The following is a 10,672-nucleotide window of genomic DNA, read 5'->3' as shown; positions in this document are numbered from 1 at the left end:
AACACGTGCTGATTAAAATCAATGCTATAAAACAAAGAAACTTCTCTCACTCACAGCACTCATACCAGACACTCAGATGCCAACACGCGCCGATTAAAATCGCTGCTACAAGAACAAAACTTCTCTCACTCGCAGCATCTACCCCAGACACTCAAATGCCAACACGTGCCCATTAAAATCCGTGCTACAAGACACTAAGAAAACTTCTCTCACAGCAGCTACACCAGACACTGAGAGCTATACTTCACACAAACTGCACTCACCAGACTTCTGAAATAATTTATTAAGACCCACAAGCTTTGCCTTACACACCGTACACGACCTCCGAAACAGAAACAATTTACCGGGACACACGACCTCCGAAACAGAAACAATTTACCGGGACACACACGAACTCCGAAACAGAAACAATTTACCGGGACACACACGAACTCCGAAACAGAAACAATTTACCGGGACACACACGACCTCCGAAACAGAAACAATTTACCGGGACACACACGACCTCCGAAACAGAAACAATTTACCGGGACACACACGAACTCCGAAACAGAAACAATTTACCGGGACACACACGAACTCCGAAACAGAAAGCGGCTTACAGGTACTTTCCAACGACCGGTCACCCAAAACCAAATTATACTAAACTATTACCTTCAATTGGTCGCAGAGGTCCCCGTCTGCTCCCGCAGCGAGCCCAGGGAAGTGAGGAGTCCCTTCGGCAAAATCCCGAGGGCGCCCCAGGGAGTCCCTGCCTCCAGCGGAGTCTGCAGCCGAGCACAGGGTGACTCCCGCCTGGCTGGCCGGAACTGAGGCCGGCAAAAGCCGACGGTAGGAAAACCCAATAGCCACAGGTCCTATTAAGCCGCTATTTGTTTATTACGGCGCAGGCCGAAAACAGGACACCTCCAACCAACACACACACCCCCTCCCCCCTCACAGCTTCCCTTTCCTACAACTACTCATACATATTCATCGCGCATTTTACATATTCATGACCTACCCGAGACTGGGCGGTGTTCGATGTCAATCTCGGCACACGCCTTCTGCCGCCTGCGCGCTTCTCTCCCGTGGCCGTCTCGGGCGGTCGTAGGGGATGAAGGCTCAGAGTCTTCCTCTCTCCGAACTGTCCCCTCGCTCTCGGAGCATGCGCAGTCTCTCAGCACCGGCCCCTGGCGGCAGCTCCTCATTGGCTGCTCGGTGTCCCATTGGTTGTCTATTGGTTACGCTTGGCTGCGCCGCGCGCTCTCCCATTGGCTGCCCCTTCCCGCCATCCCGCAGCTTCCCCATTGGCTGCCTCTGGGCACCTCCCCATTGGCTGCTCCCCGCCCACACGGCTGCTCCCTTAGCGACCGCCGCGGAACCTGAAACTGCACTTACTCAGCTCTGCAGCTTCAGTGTTCCCTTAGCAGCAGCAGCGTAACATCTTCTCCACAGCAACTTAACATCTTCCCTTCTCGGGGCGACCCCACGACACCAAAAACGCTCCCAGCGACGCAACCCCAGCTGTGCTTCGCACAGAGACCCCGCCCGGCCCCGCCGGCAGCGCCCCCGGCCCGTGCCCAGCCTCCCCTCTGCTCCGGGCTCCGCGCCCAGCGCCGAACGCCTTCGCCTCCCCCCGCGCCGCCTCCTCCTCGCCCCGGCGCTGCCGCTGCCGCCGCCCCGGGGCGCGGGGACCGCCTCGGCCGCCCCGGGGCGCGGGGACCGCCTCGGCCGCCCCGCTCCGGCACCGCCGCTGGGAGGGGGGAGGGCGGGGCGGCCCCGACCCGTGCGCGGGGCCTGAAAGGCGGCGGGGGAGGAGAGGAGAGCGCGGCGGGGGCTGTGTCTGCACCGGGCCGGGCCCGGAGCTTGAACACTGTTTGTTTGGGACGGCCGAGAGCACTGCGGGAAAGCTGGCCAAGAACGCCGGAGCACAAACCTGTTTGGGGGCTTTTGGAACAACCCCTTTCGCGGGAGCGGCAAACCCCGAAAGGCTGTGTGCTCCCCTGGGTTTGGGACCTGCCTGACCCCCCTGGGGGGCCCAGGCACCTCTGTGAGGGTTTCATCCCTTGGAGCAAGGGAGTTACCTCCGGGCAGCAGATAAAGAAAACATCGCAGCACCCTGCAGGAGAAAGTTGTTTCTTCCCACGTTAAAGCTTTTCCCTGGCAGCGAAAGTTTCCTTGAGTGGGCATTAAGGTTTTCCATCCTCGGTGTTTCTTCGAAGGTTTTCTACCCCTACACTCTGTGTGTGTGTCTGTGTGTCTGTCTGGGAGTCTCTGTGTGTCTGTATCTCTTTGTCTGTGTCTGTGCGTTGCAGCAGTGGGGGGGCCCGGCCTTTGCAGGATGGCAGCTCCATGTCTGCAGAGATTTATTTCATTGAAAAACTGACAAGTAAAAACCAAGCCATACCAAAATGCAGTGTTGGAAAAGGGAAACAAACAACACCAGCCTGCCCCCCCCCAACATCCCTTCCCCGGCCCCCTCTGCCTCCCATGCCCCAAAATAAAAAAAATACATAAATAAAGAAGTAACTACAGCCACTCCCCACCACCAACACAAAAACAAATACCTCCCTTCACATCACTATGGCACCAGTACGGGCCAGCATGAGACCAGTATCGACCTGTATGGATCAGTCTGGGACCAGTATGCACAACCATAGTACCAGTATGGGCCAATATGGACCCATAGGGGCACCAGTACAGCACCAGGGTGGACCAGGACAGGCACCAGTGACACCAGTATGGCAGCAGAATGGGCACCAGGGCTCCCAGTGCTCCCAGGATGGCCCCAGTATGGGTGTCAGGGCTTCCAATATAGGAGTCTCCAGTTCTCCCAGTATAGGGGCACCAGGGCTCCCAGTGCATTCAGTACTTTCAGGATGGGGTCAGCAGTACTCCCAGAGCTCCCAGTATGGGGTCACAAATGCTCCCAGTACAGGCCCAAGGGTTCCCAGTATGGGCTTCAGTCACAGGGGCTCTTGGGGTCCCCTGGTTTCCCAGCCCCTCCCCTCATGGAACCAAAGGGACCCTGGGACACTGTGGAACCTCATGGAATCACAGGGCCCTTGTGACTCTGTGGGACCTGATGGAACCAAAGAAACCCTGTGACACTGAGAAACCTCATGAAGTCAAGGGGACGTTGTGACACTGTGGAGCCTCATGGAACCAAAGGAATTCTGGGACACTACAGAACCTGATGGAACCAAAGGAACCCTGGGACCCTGCGGAACCTCAGGGAACTGAAGGAGCCCTGGGACATTGCGGAGCCTCGTGGAATCGAGGGGCCATTGTGCCACTGACAAGCTCTGTCAGGGTTTAACCCCAGTCAGCAACTCTGGAGACATTCGCTCACTCCCACACCAGCCAGAGCAGGGGCAGACTTGGAAGGATAAAAGCTGGAAAACCCCTGGGTTGAGGTAAAAGACTTTACAGGGAGAGCAAAACTGGGCACACGAGCAAAGAAAAGCAAAGAATTAATTCAGCACTTCCTATGGGAAGCAGGTGTTCAGCCACCTGCAGGGGAGCAGGGTCCCATCCCACAGAATGCTTCCTGGGGAAGACAAATGCCATCACTCCAAACCTTCCTTTTCCTTCTTCTTCCCCTCCCTTTCTATCCTGAGCATGATGTCATGTGGTCTGGAATATCCCTTGGGTCAGTTTGGGTCCCCTGTCCCGGCTGTGTCTCCTCACAGCCTCCCAACTTCCTTGCCAGCCTGGCCCTGCAAAAAGCAGAAAAGGCCTTGGCTCTGTGTGAGCCCTGCTCAGCAACAACCAAAACATCTCTGTATTATCAACCCTGGGTTCAGCACAAATCCAAAACACGGCCCTGTACCAGCCACTGGGAAGAAAATCAACTCTACCCCAGCTGAAAGCAGCACAAACTGTGACCAAAGTAGTTGTAGTTTTTAAAAACAGAGTCTATGGAGCAGTGGGGAAAGATGTTGGAAAATTCTTTTAACTGTAGTACAACAGTGTTTGATCCCTACATCTGTGACTAATAGCCTTGTGCCAGCTCTTGCTTCCTTATTTCCCTGTATCAGTGATTAACATGGACTTGCAAATGCCTTAGTTTTGAGAACAAGGATTGTGTGTCAGAGCAAAGAATGGTAAGAGAAGTCCATTGTGACACGACCACGTCTCAGATACTCTCATGGAGAAAAGATTCGTTGGAAAATCCAGAGCCATATCCAAGTAAGTCCATGAAGGTAATTAGTACATCCCCATGTATTCGGGAAATGTAATGAATATGTAATAGGAATGTCATGGCTATTAATTTCATGACTCTAAAGTGGTCTGTGAGGTTGGTGGGTGTGCATGCTTTATGGAGCTACCTTCATGCACCCAGCACACTGAATGAAGTCATGTGGGCTTTCTAACCCAAAAAACTGGTTGGAGAGTTTGTTTCCCAGTTTTTGGTGCCAGAACCTGATGGAACCAAAGGGACCCTGGGACACTGTGGGGGCTGATGGAACCAAAGGGACCCTGGGACACTGTGGGGGCTGATGGAACCAAAGGGACCCTGTGACACTGTGGGGGCTGATGGAACCAAAGGGACCCTGTGACACTGGGGGGGCTGATGGAACCAAAGGGACCCTGTGACACTGTGGGGGCTCATGGAACCAAAGGGACCCTGTGACACTGTGGGGGCTGATGGAACCAGAGGGACCCTGTGACACTGTGGGGGCTCAGGGAACCAAAGGGATCCTGGGACACTGTGGGGGCTCATGGAACCAAAGGGACCCTGGGACACTGTGGGGGCCTCGTGGTGCCCAGGGCTGAGGAATCCCGTGGGTGCAGGTGGCTCAGGGAGCAGCTGCAGTTGGAGCTGTGGGATGAGCTCTGGGTGAGGGGCCTCAGACAAAAGGTTGTGAGCTGCCCACCCTGGAGCAGCCAAGGGAGAGGACACTTGGAGACAGGGCAGGAGCCCAGGACTCAGCAGGAAGAGGCAGACCTTTTTATGTTTGTGTCTCAGTTGGATGAAACTGAAGCGTTTTGCTAAGGAGGATGAGTTATAAGGAAGACCAAGCTCCTTCCTCTAAGCAATTGTAAATCCAAAATTAAGAGGCTCCAGTTGAGGAAGTATGGAGAAAGAAAAAATAACAGTCCTTTTTTAAAGGATATATGTGTATTGGCAGAACAACAAAAGAACACAAAACCAACCAAAAAATAATCATTTACCCAAAAATCCCCCTCAAAAAGTAAACAGTTCAATCATCTCTGCCTTTTGGTGTAATTCTAACCATGGCCAGCAGGGGGCGCTGTTGGATCTCTGGGGGGCGGGGCCTGCAGTGCTCAGTGTTGGCCAGCAGGGGGCGCTGTTGGATCCCTGGGGGCGGGGCCTGCAGTGCTGGTGTTGGCCAGCAGGGGGCGCTGTTGGATCCCTGGGGGCGGGGCCTGCAGTGCTGGTGTTGGCCAGCAGGGGGCGCTGTTGGATCCCTGGGGGCGGGGCCTGCAGTGCTGGTGTTGGCCAGCAGGGGGCGCTGTCGGGAGAAGATGGAAATGGCGATTTCCCCCCTCCGAGAAGGGGAAGGGAAAAGGGAAAAAGAGGGAGGGCTGTTCCTAGGAAACTCACCCTGCCTGCGGCTGGCCCTGGCTGGGATTTCCCCCCTTCCGTCGATGGACACGTGCTGCTGCCAACACGGGAGTGGAGGAGGGAGAGGGCGACCTCCTCCCCCAAAGGTTCCCCTGCAGATGGGTCAAGCCACTCCAATAAAATCAGAGCAGATCTGAGCTGGGGGCAGAACAGGTCGCAGGAAAAACGGAGGCAAACCGGGGCCAGAAAACAGCCAGGTGACCAGGCCGAAAACAGAGTGACCTTCGGACCCCTCCTACACACCTTGCCTGAGTTAGGGCACAAGTAAAGTGCCTCCTGGTTAGGAGGAGAGAAAAAAAATAACTCATCCCCCCTCCCCACAGTCTGCAGAGGGCCATCAGCTTGGAATGTGGATCTGCTGGCTGGTTCCTTTGTGGGTGTCAGTTACCCCGGCAAACACCTTCCCCCTCCCCCCTTCAACATCTTTCTTTTACAGCGATGCAGGGGGAAGAAAAATTCCCTGCTTGGTTTTTTAGAACACGTAAACCTATGACAGCTTGTAGTGTGAGGGAATAGAAGCCCATGGGGTTCTTTGTTGGAGATCCCTCCTTGGAGGTACCAGCTCAGGCTGTTTCTGTGTTCCTGCACCAGGGATGAATTGTTTTACTGTTTTTAAGACATCAGAGACTCTTCCATGGGAAAGCTGGGGTGGAAGCAGTGAGGAAACCTGGTCTGACTGTGAGAGTGGGGGCTGTGGGGAGCCACAGGGGATCCATTGGGTCACTGGAGCTGCTGCTGCTGGGAAGGGGCCTGAGGGTCAGCAGTGCCAGTCTGGGCTGGTGGGAGAGTGACTGCCAGGGAGTCTTGGGAATGGTGAGCCTGGGAAGTTCCCTTAAGAGTGTGAGGGGGATCTGGTGTGCAGAGACCCCCAGGAGCCCCCTGAGCCGCTCTGCTCATGGCAAGGATGCAGAGAAGGCAGAGTTACTGAACACCTTTGCCCTGACAAGACCAGCCCTCAGGGAAGGAAGACCTTCCCTTGTTCAAGGAAGATTGGGTCAGAGAACACCTCAAATAACTCCACACCCACAAGTCCGTGGGACACTTCATGACCTCCTGTCACCAAGGGGACCCTGTGACACTGGGGCACCTCGTGGTTGTCAGTCTCTTCCAAACGTTGTGTGCAACCACAGAGAGGCAAAACAGTGGAGCCTGAGCGTGTGGATCCAGACTATTCCCATCTCACCTGAAGATGTCCCTGCTAACAGAGGCCCTGTGTGTTCCCTCTGCTCTCTGGGCACTTGCATCCTTTGAGAGCTGCCCATCACTCTGGTAGCCAACAGCACAGGGCAGGGTCTCTCCTGGAGGGGGGAGCAGAGACATCTTTCCTAGATCACCTTGCTCAGAGCCCCATCCAACCTGGCCTTGAATGTTTGCAGGGATGGGGCATCCACCACCTCCCTGGAAATGTGTTCCTGTGTTTCAGCATTCTCCCTCTAAAATATTTCTTCTTTATCTCTAGTCTGACCTAATCTTTTTGTAGTTTAAGCCCCTCAGCCCCTGTCCTATTGTGACAGGCCCTACTGAACCCTTTGCCCACATGTTTCTAGAAGCTGCCTTGAAGTCCTGGAAGGCCCCAAGGAGGTCTCCCCACAGCCTTTTCTTCTGCAGGCTGAAGAGCCCCCACTCTCTCAGCCTGTCTCCATGTGAGAGGTGCTGCAGCCCTGGGATCCCCTTGGTGGCCTCCTCTGGAAGTGCCCCAAGAGATCCGTGTCTTTGCTGTGCTGAGGAGCCCATGGAGCTGCAGGAGATGCCAGGGCTGGCAGGGGAATCCCCCCAAGCCATTGCCATTGCGGGCGGGTGCGTTGCAGACAGCCAGAGGAGCCCAGAGCTGGAGGCAGCACTGCAGGGGGGTCTCAGCTGAGCGGAGTAGAGGGGCAGAACCCCCCTCCCCTGCTGCCCACGCTGTGGGATGAGCCCAGGACACGGGGGGTTGTGAGCTGTGAGCTCCCACTGCTGGCTCCCATCCTGCTTTTCATCCCCCACTGTCCCCATGGCCTTGGATGCAGGGCTGCTCTCCATCCCTTCAGCCCGAGCCTGGCCCTTGAGATCTGGGGGCATTTGACACCCGCTGGCCCCTTTGATCCCCTTTCCATCCCTCCCAGAGCACAGGGGAGGTCCAGGTGCTCCAGGGGCTGCCCCGTGTCCCCCCTGCCTGTCCCAGCCCCCAGCAGGGACATTCCATGATGCCCCAACCTGCACTGCTCAGGATGCACATGGAGGGGGTGAAGGGGATCTCGTGTGCAGAGACCCCCAGGAGCCCCCTGAGCCTCTCTGCTCATGGTGGGGGTGCGGCCAGAGAGGCACTGGGTGTGCTGGGGGTGGAGAAGGAGGGGACATGGACATGGGGACACACCCATGGAGATGGGAACCTGCACATGGAGATGGGAACACACAGGTGGAGATGGGAACACACACATGGAGATGGGAACACACACACAAGATCAAGCAGAGTAGCTTTGCTGAAGGGATTTATTGATCATTCAGGGGAAATGGCCCTGGGCTCTGAGGGAAATCAGGGGGTTCTTCCAGGGATGATCATCTCCTCATTCCGCTGGAGGGGGACAGGGCACGGGTGTCACCACCAGTCCTGAAAGACAGAGCCCAAATCGTCCCCCCAAAGGCCACTGCAACACGAGAGGGGCCTTGTCCTGCCCCCTCTCCCTGCAGGCACTGCTCACCTCAGCGAACCCTGAGTGCACCCGAGAGTTTCTTACGAAGAAGATTCACCTCCTCCTCAAGCACAGGGGGCTGGGGAGAAAGACAGGCTCAGAGACACACTGGGCTGAACTGGGATGTACTGGGAGCCAGGGGCAAGCAATGGGGTCCTTGGGGAAGGTGCCTCTGGGCAGAAACAGGGTCCAGGAGCTTGTGTGGTCCTGCCCATGAGCACTGGGGGGTCCTGGCAAAGAGGCACAGCTCGGGAAGGGGATGATCCTGGGGCATCTGGGGGGGTCCTGTGGTGTCAAGGATTGGAATGCAACAGGGGCTATTGAGAAGTGGGTTTCTGGGAAAATTCTGGGGGGCAGGGTGTTCTCTGGGGAGGCAGTAGAGTGCACTGGAGTGTGCTGGGTCAGACTGGGATGGCCGGGAGTGTCATGGCCATGTGAGGGAAAGACCTGACTGAGGCAGATCTCCTGGTACCCACCTGAGCCGTCTCCAGGATCCCAACGTCCACTAAATCAGTCTGGAGAGAGACCAGGAGCCCTGGCTGGTCACTGGGATGTCCCCGGTGCCAGCGAGGGATGGGGGGCCCAAAGTGTCCCCCAGTTCCCAGACTGGATGCCCTCCAGTCCCCCCGGCCCACTCACCTCCCGCAGATCATTTTGGGTTCCTGCCAAGAGTGCCTGGGCAAGGAGAGCAAAGGGTTAAGCAGGATTGGCCCCTGTGGGGCTGGGGGAGGCACACGGGTGTCCCCAGCCCCTCCAGCCCAGGGCTGCCCCCGTCTGAGGGGGAAAATCCCTTCTGCTCCCCCTGCTCCCACTGCCCCCAGTTTCACCTGCAAGCCCTGTGCCTGCAGGGCCCAGGGTGGGGATGGAGACAAGGAGAGCCAGGGGAATTCAGGGCCTGCAGGGAGGGTGGGGGGAGGTTGGGGGGGACCCAAAGATGCTGAACTGGGGGGAACTGGGGAGCCCACGGGACTGGGATTGGGGTGTTGAAGGGGCCCTGTGTGGGATGCAGGGGAGGGGAAAGGAATTCAATTGTAGGGATGTGGGGACTGCAAGGGAGAGGCTTGGTGGGGACAGGAGGAGGAGGATGGAGGAGGACAAAAACGAGGGCACTGGGAGATGGTTGGGAGTGGAGAGGGAGGCAAGGAATGGTCTTGGGAGGTACCAGGGCAGTGGCCTGGGTGAAAGGCAAAGGTCTGAGGGGAAAGATGGAAAGAAAAAGTTTGGGAGTGATCAGTGGGAGGATGTTTGGGGACCCTGGGTAGGACACGGAGCAGATCCTGGGGAGGAGATGCCTGAGGGGACCAAAAAGGATGGGACGGGAGGCCCAAGAGGGTGGGATTTGGGAGCACCATAAAAAGAAAGAGGTGGGGGCCCTCCCAGCAATTGATAGTGGCCCTCCCTTGTGAGGGACCTCCCTGGTCAGGTTCCCTGAGCATCTGGGGCTCTGGGCAGAGGGAGATTTGCAGTGGAAGTGGAGTGAAGAGGGGGAAGAGTGGGAGGGAGAAGCTGCAGTGCCCAGCACTGGAGGTCAGGGAGAGCTGAGGATCCCCTGGACTGGGAGAGGGAGAGGCCAAGGCAAGGAGTTTTGGGATCACAGCCCCGATTCCATCCTGCAGCAGAGCTGCTCTCCTGCAGACAGGAGCATCCCCAGCCCTGAGCCCACGCCTGTGGCATGGGGGCCTCACCTTGGCATCTGCTGGGGGGCTCAGCAGGATGGTGAAGAGCAGGGCCACGCTGAGCACAGCGACCTTCATCTTCCTCTGGGCCTGGGCAGCGCTGGCTGAGGCTGCACAAGGGCAGGAGCACATTTATCCCTGCCGGGACTCCTCCCTGCCCCCTCCCCGAGAGCCCCCGGGGCAAAGCCCGGCTGGGCACAGCCCCCAGCCCTGGCCACAAGCCCAGCCCTGGCACAGAGTCCATCCCGCCTGCGGCACCCATCCAGCCACCTTCCCCGGCATCCCTCCAGCTTCCTGCACGGGGCAGCTGCCCCTGGAAGGGCCCAGGCCCCTGGGGGTGCCAAGGGGGTGGGCAGGGAGCTGAAAGCAGCTGCATACCCTGTGGGGACAATCCCACACAACACAATCCATCCTCCAACGGCCCCCAAAGCCTGATCCACCCATGTGCTCCTGCCCATCCCTTCCCACAGCTTTCCCTCTGGGACACCCCAGAGCTGAGCCAGGCCCCAGACCAGCATGTCTGTCCACAGTTGTCCCTGTTCCACTCCAGCCCCGTGGGGAAGGAAGGGGCTGCCACTGAACATGATTTGGGAAAATCCCACTCCTTGGGTGGGAGAACAAAGGGGGACCTGGGCAGTGGGAACAGCCCCGTGACTGGGATCTCCAGGCACTGGAGGCACTGGGGAGCACTGGGCAATGTTGGGCACCTGGAGACAAGGGGGAGCCTTGGGGAATTGCTGGGGTGTGGCAGT

General features: G+C 57.5%; 1 long non-coding RNA gene across 1 annotated transcript; it reads right to left on the bottom strand.

The window, feature by feature from the left end:
* Window positions 1-8,026: 8,026 nt before the first annotated feature.
* On the bottom strand, window positions 8,027-8,757 carry LOC135406182 (uncharacterized). Its single transcript, XR_010426200.1, has 3 exons — window positions 8,721-8,757; window positions 8,254-8,323; window positions 8,027-8,162 (listed from the first exon to the last, which is right to left on the bottom strand). It is a non-coding gene; the product is annotated as an uncharacterized LOC135406182 (long non-coding RNA).
* Window positions 8,758-10,672: the final 1,915 nt, after the last annotated feature.

Source organism: Pseudopipra pipra, chromosome W (assembly GCF_036250125.1).
Source record: "Pseudopipra pipra isolate bDixPip1 chromosome W, bDixPip1.hap1, whole genome shotgun sequence".
NCBI classification, from domain to species: domain Eukaryota; kingdom Metazoa; phylum Chordata; class Aves; order Passeriformes; family Pipridae; genus Pseudopipra; species Pseudopipra pipra.
This window is presented reverse-complemented; position numbering and strand designations above follow the sequence as displayed.